The sequence below is a fragment of the Schistocerca serialis genome, chromosome 11 (assembly GCF_023864345.2).
Source record: "Schistocerca serialis cubense isolate TAMUIC-IGC-003099 chromosome 11, iqSchSeri2.2, whole genome shotgun sequence".
Lineage (NCBI taxonomy): Eukaryota > Metazoa > Arthropoda > Insecta > Orthoptera > Acrididae > Schistocerca > Schistocerca serialis.
In genome coordinates, this window is record NC_064648.1 from 149,714,332 (window position 1) to 149,735,064 (window position 20,733).

Consider the following 20,733-nt stretch of genomic DNA (forward strand, 5'->3'; position numbering starts at 1 on the left):
CTGGCCATAAAAATTGCTACTCCAAGAAGAAATGTAGATGATAAACGGGTATTCATTGGACAGATATATTACACTAGAACTGACATGTGATTACATTTTCATGCAATTTGGGTGCATATATCCTGAGAAATCAGGCCTTGATACGCCTGGGCATTGAGTCAAACAGAGCTTGGATGGCGTGTACAAGTACAGCTGCCCACGCAGCTTCAACACGATACCACAGTTCATCAAGAGTAGTGACTGGCGTATTGTGACGAGCCAGTTTCTCGGCCACCATTGACCAGACGTTTCCAATTGGTGAGAGATTTGGAGTATGTGCTGGCCAGGGCAGCAGTCGAACATTTTCTGTATCCAGAAAGGCCCGTACAGGACCTGCAACATGCGGTCGTGCATTTTCCTGTTGAAATGTAGGATTTCGCAGGGATCGAGTGAAGGGTAGAGCCACGGGTCGTAACACATCTGAAATGTAACGTCCACTGTTCAAAGTGCCATCAATGCGAACAAGAGGTGACCGAGACGTGTAACCAATGGCACCCCATACCATCACACCGGGTGATACGCCACTAAGACGACGACGAATACACGCTTCCAATGTGCGTTCACCGCGATGTCGCCAAACACGGATGCGACCATCATAATGCTGTAAACAGAACCTGGATTCATCCGAAAAAATGACGTTTTGCCATTCATGCAGCCAGGTTCGTCGCAAGTACTCCTGTCTGTGATGCAGCGTCAGGGGTAACGGTAGCCACTGTCTCCGAGCTGATAGTCCGAGCTGTTGCAAACGCTGTCGAACTGTTCGTACAGATGGTTGTTGTCTTGGAAACGTCCCCATCTGTTGACTCAGGGATCGAGGCATGGCTGCACGATCCGTTACAGCCGTGCGGACAAGATGCCTGTCATCTCGACTGCTAGTGATACGAGGCCGTTGGGATCCAGCACTGCATTCCGTATTACCCTCCTGAACTCACGGATTCCATATTCTGCTAACAGTCATCGGGTCTCCACCAATGCGGGCAGCAGTGTCGCGATACGATAAACCGCAATCGCGATAGGCTACAATCCGACCTTTATCAAAGTCGGAAATGTGACGGCACTCATTTCTCCTCCTTTGGCGAGGCATCACAACAACGTTTCACCAGGCAACGCCGGTCAACTGCTGTTTGTGTATGAGAAATCGGTTGGAAACTTTCCTCATGTCAGCACGTTGTAGGTGTCGCCACCGGGGCCAACCTTGTGTGAGTGCTCTGAAAAGCTAATCATTTGCATATCACAGCATCTTCTTGCTGTCGGTTAAATTTCGCGACTGTAGCACGTCTTCTTCGTGGTGTAGCAATTTTAATGGTCGGTAGTGTAGTACATGACAGTCAGTGAATGGACCTGTGCAATCGAGATACCGAGAAGCAAAACAGGAACACTACGAAATTTGGCACCACAGTTGCTCTACCGAGCGAGGTGGCACACTGGACTCCCATTCCGGAGGATGAGGGTTCGAACCCGTGTCCGGGCGTCTTGATTTAGGTTCCCTGTGATTCCCCTAAATCGTTACATGCAAATGTCGGGATGGTTCCTTGGAAGGGGGACGGCCGACTTCCTACCCCATCCTTCCCTGATCCGACTGGACTGATGACTTCGCTGTTCGGTCCCCTCCCCCCAAAACAACCGACCGACGAAATAGTTACTCGGCTGCCGGCACTCGTGTAAGCCTGGCCACAATATTAGGCGCGGGTCCGTGAGGTGACGCAGGGCGACTCACGGTGAGTTTCTGCGAACCACACAACTGAATGGTCCTGAGCACGTTAGAGCGCAGCGTGACGTGACAGTTCCTGCCCTTGGTGACCCTGCGCACCGCAGTTTCCTGTACGCAGTTTACTGCGAGGCTCACGGTGGTTCTGGCTGTTGGTAGTTCGAAATGGAAGAAAAGCTAATGGAAGCCGTACGTGTGCGCAAAATTCTGTATAATACAAGCCATTAAGATTACTTGAAAACGAAGCTGAAAGCTGAGAAGTGGGAGGAAGTGGCCAAGGAAACGGACATGCGAAATGGTAAGTTGGATTGCAATTCGTTAACATTCTACATTGACATTGTTAAAACTCTGTAGCAAATTTTCGTGATGTGCTCTGTCCTGGTTAATGTTTATCAAAAAAGATGCCTAGCTTCCTTACAATATCATTCCTTACTAGCGTGTAGCCCTCCATATAAACCAGTGAAAACGGAATAGATGGATTTCACCACGTCTTTGATATCAATATAGAATCGAAACTGTCGTCCAAGTGATGACACGAAGTTCTATGAGCACTGTTTAAATTGATTTGTTTTTGGATAGTCCTTATGAGTAATAGGATTCTGTTTCTGCGACGAAAATACGGTTTCTGTTAATTGATAATAATGAAATTTGCTCACTTCTCGCTATATACAGGGTGTTACAAAAAGGTATGGCCAAACTTTCAGGAAACATTCCTCACACACGAATAAAGAAAAGATATGTGGACATGTGTCCGGAAACGCTTAATTTCCGTGTTAGAGCTCATTTTAGTTTCTTCCACCTGCGCTCAATGGAGCACGTTGTCATGATTTCATACGGGATACTCTACCTGTGCTGCTAGAACATGTGCCTTTACAAGTACAACACAACATGTGGTTCGTGCACGATGGAGCTCCTGCACATTTCAGTCGAAGTGTTCGTACGCTTCTCAACAACAGATTCGGTGACCGATGGATTGGTAGAGGCGGACCAATTCCGTGGCCTCCACGCTCTCCTGACCTCAACCCTCTTGACTTTCATTTATGGGGGCATTTGAAATCTCTTGTCTACACAACCCCGGTACCAAATGTAGAGACTCTTCGTGCTCGTATTGTAGACGGCTGTGATACAATACGCCATTCTCCAGGGCTGCATCAGCGCATAAGGGATTCCGTGCGACGGAGGGTGGATGCACGTATCCTCCCTAACGGAGGACATTTTGAACATTTCCTGTAACAAAGTGTTTGAAGTCACGCTGTTACGTTCTGTTGGTGTGTGTTTCCATTCCATGACTAATGTGATTTGAAGAGAAGTAATAAAATGAGCTCTAACATGGAAAGTAAGCGTTTCCAGACACATGTCCACATGACATATTTTCTTTCTTTGTGTGTGAGGAATGTTTCCTGAAAGTTTGGCCGTACCTTTTTGTAACACCCTGTATACAGTAGCCCTGGCGACAGCAAGGGCTCTTCTCACCAGCTACTCTGCCCCTTCTGACTCACGCCATATGCTCCTCCTCGTGCCTTCTTCGGCGTGAGAACCTGTAGCCAGTTTCATCAGAGCGACGTAACACACCGTTTCGAACTCAAACTCAGAATCGGAATCCGATTCTGAACTCGTATCTATTGACACAGCAGAAGTAGTCGCCATCTCTGCCAGAGCCAAAGTTCCTCAGCAAACTGCGTATTGAAACTGCGATCCAACTTGCGATGACTGTCGCCGTGACTCACGCAGCCGTGAAGAATTTGGCGTGAGCCCCCCTGCGCCACCTCACGGGCCTGCCTCTCATCTTGCAGCCGGCCTTAAGACCTGCAGTGTCACGTGACGTGACGTAGGCGCCGCGGGCTGTTTTCTAGAGATGGGCAAAACTGTTCTTTTCAGAGATTGGATCAGAACTGTTCACTCCCTGAAATGAATTAGCTCTTTTTCATGACTCACCACTCATTTACAATAGAAAATAAATGGAAGGCACATTGTCCTTTAAACTTGGTTTATTCCAGCACTACACCTGTATTTTGATCTTATTTGATCCTATTTTGAAGTAACACACATAATGAGTACGAATTTTGTATTGTTTATTGAAATTTCCACGATATGACAAAGTTTATGATTATTGATTTATTTTGCACTATCGTGGTTTTTTGGGAGATCGGAAAATGTTGTAACTTGAGATTTACATTAACAGTATATTTGGCTATAATGTATTAAAATTTCATTAACCTCATTCAAATTCATCGCAAGCCATATATTTTTAAAGTGAACGTTTGCTTCCAAAGACGCCTAAAATCGCAAAATCCGTACGAGAATAAGAAAAAAAAATATAAATTTGACTGTAAAACGAAAGTGCTGCATATAGCCTTACGCAGAATAAAACAAGGAAAATATTGGTGTATCACATTTTGCGATACGTTTATCGGTTCGCTCGTAATTAAAGCGTAAATTCGATTGTCCATAATAAAAATCCTTTAGTAAGAGGAGTCATCAGGAACCTAATCTAATCAGTTTAAACAAATAAAAATAAAATAAAAACAATTGATGTATACATAACATAATAATGTAATATACATAGCGGTATTACTACGAAGAACAATATCCAGTAGGGACGAACTCCGATGCAGAGGCGCTGAGTCGAGCGGGTCGAGCCGCGAGCTGTATTACTGCGTGAGCTAAGATCGCAGAGAGCAGAGTGACACCTGAGTCGCTTTGCTCAACGCTCTGGCTAGAGTCGAGACGGTGGGGTGAGCGTTGAGCGGGCGAGTTCCGAGGGTGGGGGGAGCGGTGAACTTACCCGCTCCGAAACAAATCGTCCGTTCCCTTGCGAGCAGGTTGTTGCAAGTAGTTCCTATGTTATCCGCTAGGTGGCTCTCTGTCCTGTTGCTCGCATCAACTGCCCAGAGGGCAGGACGTGCGACTGAAACGATCGCCGACAGAGTGCGATGCGAAGTTAAGCTGCGCCAGACACTGCGCGCGGCAGACGACGCACATGGACGGCACGGCATATGTGAAACACAAAATCCAATGGGGCACTGCACAATGCAGGCAGCCAAGGTAGAAGCAGGGCAGAGGCCGGCGCTGGCTGTGTTGTGTGGCGTGCACTGTGCTCTGACCAGCAGAGGCGCTGCTGATATGCTCCGTCTCTCTCTCTCTCTCTCTCTCTCTCTCTCTCTCTCTCTCTCTCTCTCTGCCGTGGGAAACGTTTGGAGCTACCGTTCTTTTTTTCTGAATCACTGATTGTTCACTCCTTTGAAAGATTCAACTCTATGAATTAGTTCAAGAGCGCATCCCCCATCTCTACTGTTTTCCTCGTGCGCCACGCTGTCCGCGCTATCTTATCTGCGCGGCTTCTCTATGGCTGGCGCTTCTCTCGCCACACGTGCGACCGCTCGCAACACTCGCTGGCGCGCCACTACGCCAGTGCTGCGTCAGCCACACTGCGACGTGCCAGTCTTTCTGTGCTGGCGTTCCTCAGTCGCCAGTCGCGGCTTTACGCGCAGACGTCTGGGGTTCGCCAGCATCCAGGGAAACCACTCTCTCCCCTACACTTGTCAGTGGCATCGAGCCGAAGTTTGTGTCGTGTCTTCCGCCCAGCTGCTGGCTAAACAGCCGGTGTCGCGTCGTGTTTGTCTCAACCCGCGCGGGATCGCACTATCTCTACCTCGCCGCACAGACAAGTACTGCGCCCAGCCGCTCAGCTCACGGTAAGTACCGACTCGATCCTTATCTGCGCCATCTCCTCTCTTCCTCTTTACTGGCAATCTAATTCTGTCTTTTTCTCTATTAATTGCATTCGCCATATCCCTCTTTACTTATTTCGAGTCTGCAGTTCGTGATCGTGCGGTAGCGTTCTCGCTTCCCACGCCCGGGTTCCCGGGTTCGATTCCCGGCGGGGTCAGGGATTTTCTCTGCCTCGTGATGACTGGGTGTTGTGTGCTGTCCTTAGGTTAGTTAGGTTTAAGTAGTTCTAAGTTCTAGGGGACTGATGACCATAGATGTTAAGTCCCATAGTGCTCTGAACCATTTGAACTTATTTCGACAGCTGGACATCTGAGCCACATTTATTTATTAATCACTGTTTACCATAATGAGATTCTCACTCTGCAGTGCAGTGTGCGCTGATATGAAACTTCCTGGCAGATTAAAACTGTGTGCGGGACCTTTGCCTTTTGCGGGCAAGTGCTCTACCAACTGAGCTACCCAAGCACGACTCACGCCCCGTCCTCACACCTTTAATTCCTCCAGTACCTGGCCTCCTACCTTCCAAACTTTACAGAAGCTCGAGTCTCGGTCTGGCACACAGTTTTAATCTGCCAGGAAGTTTTATATCAGCGCACACTCCGCTGCAGAGTGAAAATCTCATAATGGAAACATCCGCCAGGCTGTAGCTAAGCCATGTCTCCGCAATATCCTTTCTTTCAGGAGTGCTAGTTCTGCAAGGTTCGCAGGACGGCTTCTGTAAAGTTTGGAAGGTAGGCGGCGAAGTACTGGCAGAAGTAAAGCTGTGAGGACGGGGCGTGAGTCGTGCTTGGGTAGCTCAGTTGGTAGAGCACTTGCCCGCGAAAGGCAAAGGTCTCGAGTTCGAGTCTCGGTCAGGCACACAGTTTTAATCTGCCAGGAAGTTTCACTGTTTACCATGTCCGCCCCTGGTAGCTGAGTGCTCAGCGCGACGGAATGTCATACCTAACGGCCTCGGTTCGATTCCCGGCTGTGTCGGAGATTTTCTCCGCTCAGGGACTGGGTGTTGTGTTGTCCTTATCATTATCATTTCACCCCCATCGACACGCAATTTGCCAAAGTGGCGTCAACTCGAAAGACTTGCACCAGGCGAACGGTCTACTGATTACCAACTTCTCTATCATTTATCGCACTTTTCTTCACTAGAAGGACCTCTAAGCCGAATTTTTCCATTAATTACTGTTGATGAACTTCTCTAGCGTTTCTTTTATTCACTTCAGTAGTCCTCGGTCTGAACCAACATTTTCTATTGCTCTTTTTTCATTACATTCTCCGTCACGTATAGGCGCAGTAACCGGCGTCTCCAGGAATGTTTAATAACTGCCACACAAACTGATCGGCCCCATGCCTTGTTGATACGCTTAGCGAATACAAGCTGCATGTGGAAAATGCCATTTTGTGACTTTTCTTGCTACTATATTACGACTTGTAACCTCCCGTCCCCTTCCTACTAACAGTTATTGTCCACATTAAACAATGTTCAGTCCAAGTAATTAATAAGCAAAGTCCTCATAAAGATTCTGAGAGGTCTGCTTCTCGAAGCTGAATATCTCACATTTGGTTCTCGTGGTTGGTTCAAGCTAAATAAGCTTGAAGACTGTTGTTGCAGAATTTTTTTTTTACGTAAATATATTTTCTCACATTTTAGTACATCATACAGTCTTTTGATATTTCACATTAACAAAGCCAAAATTACGTAGTTCGCGCTTATTATATAAAAGTACGTGCGATCACATCAGAGGTAAGCTTACGATTCTCTCAGTCTGCGGAAGAAAACAATATTCCAAAGGTTTTACAGTTTTTTTAACAAATGAATTCCTACTAGCAGTTGGCAGTTGTTATTGTTGTGGTCTTCAGTCCTGAAACTGGTTTGATGCAGATCTCCATGCTACTCTATCGTCTGCAAGCCTCTTCATCTCTCAATACCTACTGCAGCCTACATCCTTCTGAATCTGTTTAGTGTATTCATCTCTCGGTCTCCCTCTACGATTTTTACCCTCCACGCTGCCCTCCTGTACTAAACTGGTGATCCCTTGATGCGTCAGAACATGTCCTACCAACCGATCCCTTCTTCTACTCAAGTTGTGCCACAAACTCCTCCCCAATTCTATTCAATACCTCCTCATTAGTTATGTGATATACCCACCTAATCTTCAACATTCTTCTGTAGTACCACATTTCCAAAGCTTCTATTCTCTTCTTGTCTAAACTATTTATCGTCCATGTTTCACTTCCATACATGGCTACACTCCATACAAATACTTTCAGAAACGACTTCCTGACACTTAAATGTATACTCGATGTTAACAAATTTCTCTTCTTCAGAAACGTTTTCCTTGCCTTTGCCAGTCTACATTTTATATCCTCTCTACTTCGACCATCATCAGTTATTCTGCTCCCCAAATAGCTAAACTCCTTTACTACTTTAAGTGTCTCATTTCCTAATCTAATTCCCGCAGCATCACCCGACTTAATTCGACTACATTCCATTATCCTCTTTTTTCTTTTGTTGATGTTCATCTTATACCCTCCTTTCAAGACACTGTCCATTCCGTTCAACTGCTCGTCCAAGTCCTTTGCTGTCTCTGACAGAATTACAATGTCATCGGCGAACCTCAAAGTTTTTATTTCTTCTCCATGGATTTTAATACCTACTCCGAACTTTTCTTTCGTTTCCTTTATTGCTTGGTCAATATACAGATTGAATAGCATCGGGGAGAGGCTAAAAACCTGTCTCACTCCCTTCCCAACCACTGCTTCTCTTTCATGTCCCTCGACTCTTATAACTGCCATCTGCTTTCTGTACAAATTGTAAATAGCCATTCGCTCTCTGTATTTTACCCCTGCCGCCTTCAGAATTTGAAAGAGAGTATTCCAGTCAACATTGTCAAAAGCTTTCTCTAAGTCTACAAATGCTATAAACGCAGGTTTGCATTTCCTTAATCTTTCGTCTAAGATAAGTCGTAGGGTCAGTATTGCCTCACGTGTTCCAACATTTCTACGGAATCCAAACTGATGTTCCCCGCGGTCGGCTTATACTAGTTTTTCCATTCGTCTGTAAAGAATTCGCGTTAGTATTTTGTGACTTATTAAACTGATAGTTCGGTAATTTTCACATCTGTCAACACCTGCTTTCTTTGGGATTGGAATTATTATATTCTTCTTGAAGTCTGAGGGAATTTCGCCTGTCTCATAGATCTTGCTCACCAGATGGTACAGTTTTGTCAGGACTGGCTCTCCCAAGGCTGTCAGTAGTTCTAATGGAATGCTGTCTACTCCTGGGGCCTTGTTTCGACTTAGGTCTTTCAGTGCTCTGTCAAACTCTTCACGCAGTATCGTATCTTCCATTTCATCTTCATCTACCTCCTCTTCCATTTCCATAACTCATTTCACAAGAACTGAACATTGTACAGATGTCATACGTACTGCATTTTGAAGAGAAACTCCGAAAGTTTTTTACAAACATTTACATTACATATGCAAATCATGAGTGAACCGGCAGATTTCAATACGGTAATCGAATTCTTGCCGTACCCGTCCCAGCATGGCATCATCGACTGTGGGAGTTGCTTCTCGTATTCTCTCTCGGAGCTCTGCTACATCACGCGGTAGAGGTGGAACATGCACCAGTGGTTAATGTGCCCCGACAGAAAAAAGTCATATGGAGTGATATCTGGTGTTCGGGGTGGCCATTTCATGGAACAGCTGTCTCCTGTAACACGACCGATCCATCGATGCGGCAGCTGACTATCGGCAATTTACCAAACTAAGCTGTGGCGTTATACATGAAAAAAAGGTTCAGGGTTTCTCTTCAAAATGACATTTGTATGACATCTGTACAATGTTTGGTTCTTGTCCAGTACATAATTGAAAGTGTTCCCAGAATTTATGTACAACCTGTGTAGATGGCACAATGAACAACATCTATTGCACAAGGGGGTGGCGGTGTGAATGGAATAACAAGACTTTCCAATGTGAAGAAACAGCAGACCAGATCCATTAAAACAAATTTTTGACGCAACTAGTGTGCTATTTCTTCACATTGGCGTTCTTCAAAATGGTTCTAAGCACTTTGGGACTTAACATCTGGGATCATCAGTCCCTAGACTTAGAACTACTTAAACCTAACTTAACCTAAAGACATCACACACACCCAAGCCTAAGGCAGGGTCCGAACCTGCGACCGTAGCAGCAGCGCGATTCCGGACTGAAGCGCCTAGAAACGCTCGGTCACAGCGGGCGGCTCGGCATTCTTCAAAAAAACAGTTGCTGGAAATGATGAACAAAAACCTAAGTGACAAGACTTGGTGTTTGCGGTTAGCGGAAACGTGTGAGGGGAAATGCTAACTGGCGCTACCAACAGAAACTGCAACGTTTAGCTTCACCATACGGTTTTGACACTGTAACTGCTAGGTCGCAAGCAGACACGAAAACAAAAAGAACAGGGAAGTCGACATAAGTGTTCTGAACAAATCCGATACGTCACGAAACCGAACGACGGACCCATCGTACACCTTTTGTTGTGCCGCTTACATGCATTACCATTGTTGGCGAAGCGATTATCGCCGAGCGTGAACGTGCGTCGTTTTCCCTTCAATTCTTGCTCTGAGGGGGATAGGCAGGCTGCTGGCATCTTGATGTACAGAATATCTAACAATAAGTCAATACTTAAATATACAGCTTCTAACAACCCTACCACAACAAAGGTCAAAATTTAATAATGATTGTGGTGTTGCTCACGCTGCTAAATACTCCATTTTTGGGCAACAACGAAGTTATTATGTGGCAGGTGTCATTAGAGCACAGTTAATAAAGACATTTCATGTAATAATGAATAAACTAGGCACTCATCTTTTTGTGTTTCCCACGCTGGTCTCGTTGTAAAATCATGGCTCAATCGCCGAAAATCTAGGTGGTGGTGATTCCAAGCTCGGATGCAAAGAGGCCTAGGTTTTTATTCTGCGATATTCAAAAGTTTTATACATGTGTTTCACAAACCATTCTTGAAGATTACACTTTTGCAGGACAATGGTGATGTAAAAAAAGTAATCAGCACTCCGAATTTAAGTTACACTTCCTTTTAATTGTTTTTATTGCAATATCACGTAACACACAAAAACATCACTTCACAATACAAAACATACTTGAAAACATCTTCCTCACCGTTAAAGTTCACATTTTATAATCTGACGACAATATGCGTCTTTCCAACATGACGTCCAAGACTTGACTTTCTCATGGTCCGACTCTCTAACAAACTGCTTGTGCGCCCAAAAATCAAGAGTTACAAGTACGTCAAAGATCATAGTGACAAAAGAAAGAATATACATAAGAATAATATCATTCCAATACAAACATATCGATGTATCAAAGTACCTCTACATTAATGAAATCAAATCAGAATGTTGTCTCAGAAATTTGTCAACTACTTTACAGAAACACAGTAGAATATTGCTGGTATCGAGAGGTTGAGTTGAGGTGCCGTAATGAATACGTAATTCAAGTACCATTACAAGCTCTAAAACGAGCAGGATATTTACAATGTGCAGCCGAAATTTTTAGAGGCAGGTTCATCGACATTTTTTCCATCGGCATGTCTTTAGGTCGATCCTTTCTCTCGATATATTGACAGTATATAATTATATATTTTTAAATATCGATATTTCGGATTGTCAATAGTTTTAAAAATATCAACAGTCCTATACTATATCCACTACTTGCCTTAGCGTTTGTATACCACAGTGGTTTTTGATTATAAAAGTGACTCTGAAAAATGGAGTAAAATATCTTGTACGGTGTATGTCGTATGTAAAACAGCAACTAATCAAAAAATACTTTGAGCTGTCAGATTACTGTCAGATTCTCTAGGTTTCCTCAGTCTGATGGTACCACCGCCAAGACGGGTATCACCGCTGTAATTCAATCTCGCGATAGGAATTACAGTCAGTGTACCCCGATATACTTCGTTTGTTACACATTTAACTTTTTCTTAATTATGCTCATGGTTTCATCTGAATCTAGGAATTTGATGTAAATCGGGCAAGAACTTCGATATAAATCGGGGAAGTACTTCTTGAGATGTTTGGTAGCAACGTTTCTCCTTTATAAATTTTATATGTTCATTTATATGTTCTCTGTATTAAAAAATATACAGTTTAGGTCCACCCAAATGTTCATTAGGGGATCCTGTGGAAATTTCACGTAAATCGACCAAGAAGTTTTAGAGTTTTTTCATAACAGCCTTTCCACTTTGTAATTTACATACATATATGTTTCAATCCGGACTGCGAAATATTGTGTAAACAGAGATCTGCCTCTTGCTTTGAAGGTGAAGTCTGTTAAATTTCATCAAGATCAGAATATATATATATATATATATATATCAGGGCGTATCATAGTTAAAGGCATAAACGCATACAGTTGAAAGTACACGATACTAAAAGCAAAAAAGTCTCAGTAAACATAGGGTCGAAAATTCGTACCTTAAGAGCGACGAGCAATTTTTCATCTTCGATACTGTGAAGCAAATCTCTTCTGCTGCAAGATCTTTGCTTTCCAGATTTTTGAAAGTACTTGTATGGACCAAATGAAGAAAAAATGTCCAGTAAATACACTACTGGCCATTAAAATTGTTAAAGTAAGAAGAAAGGCAGATGATAAACGGGTATTCATTGGACAAATATATTATACTAGAACTGACATGTGATTACATTTTCGCGCATTTTGGGTGCATAGATCCTGAGAAATCAGTACCCAGAACAACCACCTCTGGCCGTAATAACGTCCTTCATACGACTGGGCATTGAGTCAAACAGAGCTCGGATGGCGTGTACAGGTACAGCTGCCCATGCAACTTCAACATGATACCACAGTTCATCAAGAGTAGTGATTGGCGTATTGTGACGAGCCAGTTGCTCGGTCACCATTCAACAGACGTTTTCAATTGGCCAGAGATCTGGAGAAATTGCTGGCCAGGGCAGCAGTCTAACATTTTCTGTATCCAGAAAGACCCGTACAGTACCTGCAACATGCGGTCGTGCATTATCCTGCTGAAATGTAGGGTTTTACAGGGATCGAATGAAGGGTAGAGCCACGGGTTGTAACACATTTGATATGTAAAGTCCACTGTTCGCCGTCAATGCGAAGAAAAGGTGACCGAGACATGTAACCAACGGCACCCCACACCATCACTCCGGGTATATGCCAGTATGGCGATGACGAATACACGCTTCCAATGTGCGTTCACAGCGATGTCGCCAAACATGGATGCGACCATCATGATGCTGTAAACAGAACCTGGATTCATCAAAAAAAATGACGTTTTGCCATTCGTGCACCCAGGTTCGTCGTTGAGTACACCATCGAAGGCGCTCCTGTCTGTGATGCAGCGTCAAGGGTAACCACAGCCACGGTCTCCGAGCTGATAGTCCGTGCTACTGCAAATGTCGTCGAACTGTTCGTGCAGATGGTTGTTGTCTTGCAAACGTCCCCATCTGTTGACTCAGGGATCGAGACGTGGCTGCACGATCCCTTACAGCCATGCGGAAAAGATACCTGTCATACCGACTGCTAGTGATACGAGGCCGTTGGGATCCAGCACGGCGTTCCGTATTACCCTCCTGAACCCACCGATTCCATATTCTGCTAACAGTCATCGGATCTCGACCAACGCGAGCAGCAATGTCGCGATACGATAAACCGCAATCGCGGTAGGCTACAATCCGCCCTTTATGAAAGTCGGAAACGTGATGGTACACATTTCTCCTCCTTACACGAGACATCACAACAACGTTTCACCAGGCAACGCCGGTCAACTGCCGTTTGTGTATGAGAAATCGGTTGGAAACTTTCCTCCTGTCAGCACGTTGTAGGTGTCGCCACCGGCGCCAACCTTGTTGTGAATGCTCTGGAAAGCTAATCATTTGTCTATCACAGCATCTTCTTGCTGTCGGTTAAATTTCGCGTCTGTAGCACGTCATCTTCGCGGTGTAACAATTTTTATGGCCAGTAGTGTATTTACTCTAAAATGCATGCCTTCAAAGTTATGAGCAATTGTTCATTATAAGAGTTGTGTTTCCAAGAAGCGAAGATGAGCACGTGTTCATAGTTGTAGAGGTATGCATTTTGGAGCACATGTTTACTGGACATCTTTTCTTTTTTTGGTCCATACTACTACTGCCAAAAATATGGAAGGCAAAGAGGTTGCAGTAGAAGAGATTTGCTTCGCAGTATCGAAGATGAAAAATTGCTCTCGCTCTTAAGGTATGCATTTTCAACCCTATGGTTACTGAGACTTTCAGCTGTATGCGTTTACGCTATTATGAGACACCGAGGTGGAAGTTTCAGGGAAAGTGCCCATTTAGTGAAAGTGGCTTGCTGATTCCAGTTCTGTCAAAGAAAACACGTTGACTAGGTGTAGTGCACTGTCACTACATAATGTATACCTCCACTGCCAGGAGGCAAGGAATGTGAACCATGGCTGTAATAACGAAACAGGCGTACTTTGAAAAGTTGCGTTTATCGCCCGTAGTTTGAAAACATAGTCATATTACCTAAGATTCATTTATTGCAGCAAGGACGAGCACCAAGGCACTTTGAGTCGCACAGCACATTTTTGTTTTTGCAAAAGCATCTCACAGTCTGACATTTTTGCTGGCAGCTGCACTTGAAGAATCCCTGGCCGCTTCCCAGCGACTGAGACGCCGCGGCTGTCCTCAGGGCAACAGTTTGCTCTGCAGGAAGTTTCTCCTCTGAGATTATTCTTAGAGGGCAGGTACTCAACTGGGACCTGAAACAAAATGTTGTAGTTGTAGCCGCAGTGGCATATCGTATCGTCCCTTCCATAACTATTTAAAAACCAAACACTTTAATTGCCGTGTGTGTAGTTGGCTCAGCACACCATCTCTCGTCCCCATTCGGTACAAGCCATCGGCCGTTGTCTCGAGGACGACACCCAAGATCGACCCAGCATCTCCTCTTCCTCTATCGAAGTCGGGAACTGGAACCCTCACAGTCCTCATAGTCCTTAGAAAATGTAGTCCATCAACAAAGGAGGTGGCTTACAAAACACTCGTTCGACCTATACTTGAGTATTGCTCATCAGTGTGGGATCCGTATCAGGTCGGGTTGGCAGAGGAGACAGAGAAGATCCAAAGAAGAGCGGCGCGTTTCGTCACAGGGTTATTTGGTAAGAGCCTGCGGAATATCAGGCCAGCTGTGTGTCTGTGTTGAAGAGTTTTTAGCAAACAGAACACAGAATGTTGTTCTCAATGGAGAGACGTCTACAGGCGTTAAAGTAACCTCTGGCGAGCCACAGGGGAGTGTTATGGGACCATTGCTTTTCACAATATATATAAATGACCTAGTAGATAGTGTCGGAAGTTCCGTGCGTCTTTTCGCGGATGATGCTGTAGTATACAGAGAAGTTACATCATTAGAAAATTGCAGCGAAATGCAGGAAGATCTGCAGCGGATAGGCACTTGGTGCAGGGAGTGGCAACTAACCCTTAACATAGACAAATGTAATGTATTGCGAAAACATAGAAAGAAGGATCCTTTATTGTATGATTATATGATAGCGTAACAAACACTGGTAGCAGTTACTTCTGTAAAATATCTGGCAGTATGCGTACGGAACGATTTGACGTGGAATGACCATATAAAATTAATTGTTGGTAAGGCGGGTGCCAGGTTGAGATTCATTGGGAGAGTCCTTAGAAAATGTAGTCCATCAACAAAGGAGGTGGCTTACAAAACACTCGTTCGACCTATACTTGAGTATTGCTCATCAGTGTGGGATCCGTACCAGATCGGGTTGACAGAGGAGATAGAGAAGATCCAAAGAAGAGGGGCGCGTGTCGTCACAGGGTTATTTGGTAAGCGTGATAGCGTTACGGAGATGTTTAGCAAACTCGAGTGGCAGACTCTGCAAGAGAGGCGCTCTGCATCGCGGTGTAGCTTGCTCGCCAGGTTTCGAGAGGGTGCGTTTCTGGATGAGGTATCGAATGTATTGCTTCCCCCTACTTATACCTCCCGAGGAGATCACGAATGTAAAATTAGAGAGATTCGAGCGCGCACGGAGGCTTTCCGACAGTCGTTCTTCCCGCGAACCATACGCGACTGGAATAGAAAAGGGAGGTAATGACCGTGGCACGTAAAGTGCCCTCCGCCACACACCGTTGGGTGGCTTGCGGAGTATAAATGTAGACGTAGATGTAGTACATCCCTTTTCCACTGTTGGAAAGCAGCGATCTGAACACTTCCGCATTCTTTGCACTTGTTTTTCTAAACATTTGTACGCTTCAGTTCTGTGTTTTTTAATAGCACGAGTTGACTCGTCTAAATCAGTCAGGCAGTAGTCACTACTGTCAGGAGTACTTTCTTTCTCTCTGTTCTCAACCTCTTTTCTTGTTTCTATGTTATCCTCTTGCAATGGAGATTTACTGTGATCATTATCCTGCAAACGTTTCAGTCCCTGTCTCACAGCTAACACTCAGTTGATTAATTATACCGGGTGATCAAAAAGTCAGTATAAATTTGAAAACTTAATAAACCACGGAATAATGTAGATAGGGAGGTAAAAATTGACACACATGCTTGGAATGACATGGGGTTTTACTAGAGCAAAAAAAAAAAAAAAAAAAAAAAAAAAAAAAAAAAAAAAAAAAAAAAAAAAAAAAAAAAGTTCACAAAATGTCCGACAGATGGCGCAGGACAGCAAAACTGCTACCGTTACGGGTGAGAGGTAAGCCGATATGTTACAGAATCGCATCATCCCCAGCCTGGCTGATAAACACCTGCTGGAACGTACCATGTTTATGCAGGATAGCGCTCCACCCCATATTGCTAGACGCGTGAAAGATCTCTTGCCGGCGTCGTTTGCTGGTGATCGTGTGCTCAGCCGCCACTTTCGTCATGCTTGGCCTCCCAGGTCACCAGACCTCAGTCCGTGCGATTATTGGCTTTGGGGTTACCTCAAGTCGCAAGTGTATTGTGATCGACCGACATTTCTAGGGATGCCGAAAGACAACATCCGACGCCAATGCCTCACCATAACTCCGGACATGCTTTACAGTGCCGTTCACGACGTTATTCCTCGACTACAGCTATTGTTGAGGAATGATGGTGGACATATTGAGCATTTCCTGTAAAAAACATCATTTTGCTTTGTCTTACTTTGTTATGCTAATTATTGTTATTGCGATCAGATGAAGCGCCATCTGTCGGACATTTTTTGAACTTTTGTATTTTTTTGGTTCTAATAAAACCCCATGTCATTCCAAGCATGTGTGTCAATTCGTACCTCTCTATCTACATTATTCCGTGATTTACTCAGTTTTCATATTGATACTGACTTTTTGATCACCCGGTATTTTCGAGGTCATCCTCAGAGTGAACGTTTATCAATGCTTCAGGAAGCAAACTTGTTGAAGGCAAACCATGTTTAGGAGAGCAGCCAAACATAGCTTCGTACAGAAATCTTTTAATTCCAAAATGTATTGCGCTATTCTTCCTTAGCTGCACAAATCTTAATGCACGGCTCACTGTGCGGTGTTGTGCTCCTGCATCCGTGTGGTTACCATATTTTCTGTGTCCTAATTTGCTCGCTCTACGCTGTCTTGGCTCTGACTGTGTGGACAATCTTAAATTTAGGCCACAGTTCAGTTAAGCTGCTCATTATTTGGTTAACGAAATCTCTACCATTGTCAGACTGCAATACTAAGGAAGCACATAACAATGTAAAAACGTCAATCACATACCTCTTCAGCTGTTTTGGACTTCAGTGGCCTGAGAACAATAAATTTAGTGAGATGGTTCTGGTAAACCATTACGAATTTGTAATCTCCATTTCTTTGCGATTGGAAGTCGATGAGATGACATCTGGAATTTAGCTGCTTGAACAGGATTGGCTTCTCTACTACTCCCTTTTTCTGACCTTTTTGACAGTCTGCAACCGCGAGACCGCTACGGCCGCAGGTTCGAATGCTGCCTCGGGCATGGATGTGTGTGATGTCCTTAGGTTGGTTAGGTTTAAGTAGTTCTAAGTTCTAGGGGACTGATGACCTCAGAAGTTAAGTCCCATAGTGCTCAGAGCCATTTGGCCTTTTTGCTTTGGTAAACAAGGCTCACGCAAACGAAGATAAATTTGGACACCTCTGTATGTTATACACTCCTGGAAATTGAAATAAGAACACCGTGAATTCATTGTCCCAGGAAGGGGAAACTTTATTGACACGTTCCTGGGGTCAGATACATCACATGATCACACTGACAGAACCACAGGCACATAGACACAGGCAACAGAGCATGCACAATGTCGGCACTAGTACAGTGTATATCCACCTTTCGCAGCAATGCAGGCTGCTATTCTCCCATGGAGACGATCGTAGAGATGCTGGATGTAGTCCTGTGGAACGGCTTGCCATGCCATTTCCACCTGGCGCCTCAGTTGGACCAGCGTTCGTGCTGGACGTGCAGACCGCGTGAGACGACGCTTCATCCAGTCCCAAACATGCTCAATGTGGGACAGATCCGGCGATCTTGCTGGCCAGGGTAGTTGACTTACACCTTCTAGAGCACGTTGGGTGGCACGGGATACATGCGGACGTGCATTGTCCTGTTGGAACAGCAAGTTCCCTTGCCGGTCTAGGAATGGTAGAACGATGGGTTCGATGACGGTTTGGATGTACCGTGCACTATTCAGTGTCCCCTCGACGATCACCAGTGGTGTACGGCCAGTGTAGGAGATCGCTCCCCACACCATGATGCCGGGTGTTGGCCCTGTGTGCCTCGGTCGGATGCAGTTCTGATTGTGGCGCTCACCTGCACGGCGCCAAACACGCATACGACCATCATTGGCACCAAGGCAGAAGCGACTCTCATCGCTGAAGACGACACGTCTCCATTCGTCCCTCCATTCACGCCTGTCGCGACACCACTGGGGGCGGGCTGCACGATGTTGAGGCGTGAGCGGAAGACGGCCTAACGGTGTGCGGGACCGTAGCCCAGCTTCATGGAGACAGTTGCGAATGGTCCTCGCCGATACCCCAGGAGCAACAGTGTCCCTAATTTCCTGGGAAGTGGCGGTGCGGTCCCCTACGGCACTGCGTAGGATCCTACGGTCTTGGCGTGCATCCGTGCGTCGCTGCGGTCCGGTCCCAGGTCGACGGGCACGTGCACCTTCCGCCGACCACTGGCGACAACATCGATGTACTGTGGAGACCTCACGCCCCACGTGTTGAGCAATTCGGCGGTATGTCCACCCGGCCTCCCGCATGCCCACTATACGCCCTCACTCAAAGTCCGTCAACTGCACATACGGTTCACGTCCACGCTGTCGCGGCATGCTACCAGTGTTAAAGACTGCGATGGAGCTCTGTATGCCACGGCAAACTGGCTGACACTGACGGCGGCGGTGCACAAATGCTGCGCAGCTAGCGCCATTCGACGGCCAACACCGCGGTTCCTGGTGTGTCCGCTGTGCCGTGTGTGTGATCATTGCTTGTACAGCCCTCTCGCAGTGTCCGGAGCAAGTATGGTGGATCTGACACACCGGTGTCAAAGTGTTCTTTTTTCCATTTCCAGGAGTGTATTACAGAACATTCGGTCACGTTCACCGTGGCCAGTCATTACACGAGCACTGTGCAGAGTATCATACAGTTCTTCGTCATAAACATAGTATTTAATCTTACCTTTTTCAGTTACAAGTTGCATTAATTTGGTTACTCCATTCATTTCCAGCACTTCATATCTCTTCAATAACTTGTAGTCGTAGCTGTCCCTCTTTCGTCCAGATTTTAATGATTTAGCCTTGCTGATAAGTGACTCGTGCTTTTCTCTGTCCATGAAGACAGAATTATATCTGAGATTTAACCGCTTCACTCTAAGATGTCCGTAGAACTTCACTGATTCAGCTATAGCTGCACTGATGTGAACCGTAACTGCATTACTGTCAGCCATAACTGCATGCCACATAACATAACAATAACGATCTGACGACAATTACATTCATGCTGATATGTGATAGCATTGTTGGACGCACCATTAATAGCCTGGGAGCAGCAGATGGTACACACCTCCACTGGTGGACAATGTGCTACTGTACACTTTGCCTAGCCGAGTACAGTGATGGTTCACCTTCACTAGTGGATGTGTTCTTTTCAGTTTATGGTGAGCTCCCACTCATCATTTTAGTGATGGTGTACATCCACCAGGGATGGTTTAGCCTCCCTAATCTCCCACTTCCACTACAATATATATCATTAGTGCTCATCCTAATGCAACTCTCGATTAATTGTTTTTCATGATCTTCCCCATTATTCACTTTACTTATTCTGATGCACTACCATCAAGACTATACTTCTTTATTTTTAATCCTGCCGGCCAGTGTGGTCGTGCGGTTCTAGGCGCTACAGTCTGGAGCCGAGCGACCGCTACGGTCGCAGGTTCGAATCCTGCCTAGGGCATGGATGTGTGCGATGTCCTTAGGTCGGTTAGGTTTAATTAGTTCTAAGTTCTAGGCGACTGATGACCTCAGAAGTTAAGTCGCATAGTGCTCAGAGCCATGTTTAATCCTTACTTCCGTTGGACATGTCTAATTCAAAACAGTCTACAAAAGCCTGTATGATAAGGGCAAAAACAGCTGCCAATATCCATCTTTTTTGGAAAGACGCTGCATGGGGGCTTAATTAAATATTATTTTTGAAAATGATTTTGATAGCTGTATGTCCGATTACGCAAGTCTCGTAATCGGTTGGCCCTGACTAGAATTATTACGCAATCTGACTGCAACAAACAATGTAAGAAGATTTTCGTAGACACAATTAATTAATTAAGTCCCCAGCAACTATAAAACCTACAAAATCCAAGCACAAATGTAACTGTTCTGTATGTGGGAGTGTGACTCAACGTCCACATCTGGCACGGTTCTTTTCCAACAAGCCAAGAATTTTTTTATACCAATTATACTGACGTGACAAAAGAAAATTAGAAAAACTATAATTACGCAAGAAAATCACAATTACACTCTAATCCAAGAACACAAGCCAGATGCTTTGTTGACTGAACCTGTAGTGACGCATTATTTCAGATACACAAATAATAAAAGAACATTGTGGTTTTTACCTTTATATATATTGACGAAATGCACACAATAACATCTGCTATCTCTCCCATCAAATAACTGCATACAACATGGAACAACACTCTTTACTACCACATCTCACTCCGACTTCACGACAAGCAGTGCCCACTAGCAC

The 20,733-nt window shown here is 44.9% G+C and overlaps 1 protein-coding gene across 1 annotated transcript in view; it reads left to right on the forward strand.

Moving 5' to 3' along the window:
• The first annotated feature begins 5,175 nt into the window (after window positions 1-5,175).
• Window positions 5,176-20,733, forward strand: part of LOC126427352 (neprilysin-2-like) — a 292,261-nt gene continuing 276,703 nt past the window's right edge. The window contains exon 1 of the mRNA XM_050089684.1: window positions 5,176-5,442. The gene's annotated coding sequence lies outside the window, so the exon portion shown is untranslated. The remainder of the gene's footprint in view (window positions 5,443-20,733) is intronic.